General features: G+C 42.1%; 1 pseudogene; it reads right to left on the bottom strand.

Moving 5' to 3' along the window:
- Positions 1–2,310, bottom strand: part of LOC111832022 — a 4,465-nt pseudogene extending 2,155 nt beyond the window's left edge.
- Between the last annotated feature and the right edge of the window lie 288 nt (positions 2,311–2,598).

Genomic DNA, 2,598 nt, shown 5'->3' with positions numbered 1-2,598 from the left:
CAAGTTTAAGATGCATGACATGATCTTCCAAGTTTTTGCTATAAACCAAGATGTCATCAAAATAAACAACAACAAATACTCCAATATGCTTCCTAAGGACATGATTCATCAATCTCATGAAAGTGCTAGGTGCATTTGTTAACCCAAACGGCATAACTAACCATTCATACAATCCTTGTTTCGTTTTAAAAGCCGTTTTCCATTCATCACCTTCCTTCATCCAGATTTGATGATAACCACTTTTAAGATAAATTTTTAAAAAGATGCTAAAACCATGCAATTCATCAAGCATATCATCTAATCGAGGAATAGGGTGGCGATACTTAACCGTGATATTATTGATGGCTCGGCAATCCACGCACATGCGCCAACTTCCATCTTTCTTTGGTACAAGTAAAACCGGAACAGCACACGGACTCATGCTTTCTCGAATATGACCCTTGTCCATAAGCTCGTTCACTTGTTTCTCGAGTTCTTTTGTCTCGGTCGGGTTGGTGCGATAAGCTGGTCGGTTTGGTAGGGCGGCTCCCGGGACGAAGTCAATTTGATGCTCGATCCCTCGGATGGGTGGTAAACCTATGGGATTATCTTCCGTAGAAACATCCTTATATTCTTGCAAAACCAACTTGATCTTACTCGGTAGCACCGGTTCGGGATTAGTTGAACAAGTAAGAGTTTCTTTGAAAACAAAGAGTAAACTATTTTTGTGATTTACCTTATTCTTACCCTTGGTATCGTTTGGTTCGGTTGATTTGATGGCTCGTTGTTTCATACTTAGCTGGTCTAAATAGACTTCATGCGGAGTCATCGGGATGAGAGTTGTCTTTCGGCCATTATGTTCGAAGGTCTGCCGGTTGGTGAAGCCATCGTGAAGAACTCTTCGATCTGATTGCCATGGTCGTCCGAGAAGAATGTGACTAGCGTCCATCGGTAGAATGTCGCACATGATCTCATCTTGATACTTCCCAATTGAAAGAGGTACCTTGACTTGTTCTTTGACGGACATCTCACCCGTGTCATTGAGACATTGTAGTGAATACGGTCTCGGGTGTTCAAGCACTTCTAAGCCAAGCTTCTCGACCATACTCCTGCTCGCAACGTTAGTACAACTTCCACCATCGATAATCAAACTACATACTTTATCTTTGACGAGGCAACGTGTATGAAACAAATTTTCCCTTTGCGCGTGTTCCTCGGCTTTAGTTAGAACACTCAACGATCTTCTCGCAACAAGCAACTCTCCTTTAGTAGGGGCTTCCATATCTTCTTCTATTGAGCCTTCTTCCGAACGATCATCTTCGGATTCTACTTCGCCATTGTCTCTAAGAACCATGAACCTTTTGTTGGAACATTCGCTCGCGTAATGCCCAAGTCCTTGACACTTGAAGCATCAGATATCTCTAGCCCTCGTGATTACTTCTTTACCCTTTGCTTTTGGATCTATATCGACCTTTGGCTTGATAAACGGCTTGTAATCGTTTTGATAACTTGGCTTTCCCGGGCTGTAGCTGGTCTTGGTGTGACTTGATCGGGCGTTCCTTCTCTTGATTTGCTGCTCGAACATAACCGCTTTGTGAAGCATCTCCTCAAGCTCCACATAATGTTGAGTTTCTAGACGATCTTGGATTTCTTGGTTAAGACCTCCCATGAATCGAGACATGACTGCTTCTCCATCTTCTTGAAGATCGGCTCTTAACATACGGGTTTCCATTTCCTTAAAATACTCCTCGACGGTCTTGCTTCCTTGAACCAAATTCCTCAACCGCTGGTGTACTTCTCGATGATAGTAACTTGGCACAAATCTTTTTCGCATGACGGCTTTAAGCTGGTTACATGTGTCGATCGGATAGTCTCCGGCACGTCTTCGGCTAGTGACATAGTCGTAGAATTCAGTAGCCGCAGTTTTAACCTTATTGCACTCAAGACTTTCTTGACAAAGAAAGACCAACTCAATTTTCTGCTCCCATTCCAAATAAGTATCCGGGTTGTTGGTTCCATGGAATGCGGGAATTTTGAGCTTTAGGCCTCCCAAAGGATCTCTAGGCGGTGCTCTCTCTCGGCGACGCCTACGTTGGCTGCTGTGGGAAGAGGCGTGACTATAGTAACTCCTTGCCTCATCATTTTGCCTTGGTTCTTCATGCCGTGGTTCTTCTTGCCTTTGACGTTGATTTAGTTCCGGGTTGACTTGATGCAAGTGTAGAGCACCAATCTTTTCTCAATCATCGTTGCCATGGCGGTGGTGACTGATTCCAAAATCCTCTTCTCAAGACTAGATGTGGATGACTCTTCTTCTTCTTCACTTGTCACCATTGTACCTGAAAAATCAAAAATTTAACAAGTAAACAGTCCAAAAACAGACAAATTTAAACGGATCTGGAAAATTAGCAAATTGACTCTAAAAATTCCGAAATTAATTTTAGAAAATAATAGACTCTTCACTGGTTCTAACTCAATTGAATTCACAATTTTTTAACAAGCCAATTATTTTATAAAATTTACGCAATATTGAAACAAAATCAGAAAAACGGAAATTTCGGGATGGAACTTCAAAACCTGCTTACAAAGTGGCTCTGATACCACATGATAGACTCCTTGCCG

This window comes from Capsella rubella, unplaced genomic scaffold (genome assembly GCF_000375325.1).
Source record: "Capsella rubella cultivar Monte Gargano unplaced genomic scaffold, Caprub1_0 scaffold_2, whole genome shotgun sequence".
Classification (NCBI taxonomy): domain Eukaryota; kingdom Viridiplantae; phylum Streptophyta; class Magnoliopsida; order Brassicales; family Brassicaceae; genus Capsella; species Capsella rubella.
The sequence above is the reverse complement of the archived record's forward strand: the minus strand, read 5'-3'. Positions and strand labels throughout refer to the sequence as shown.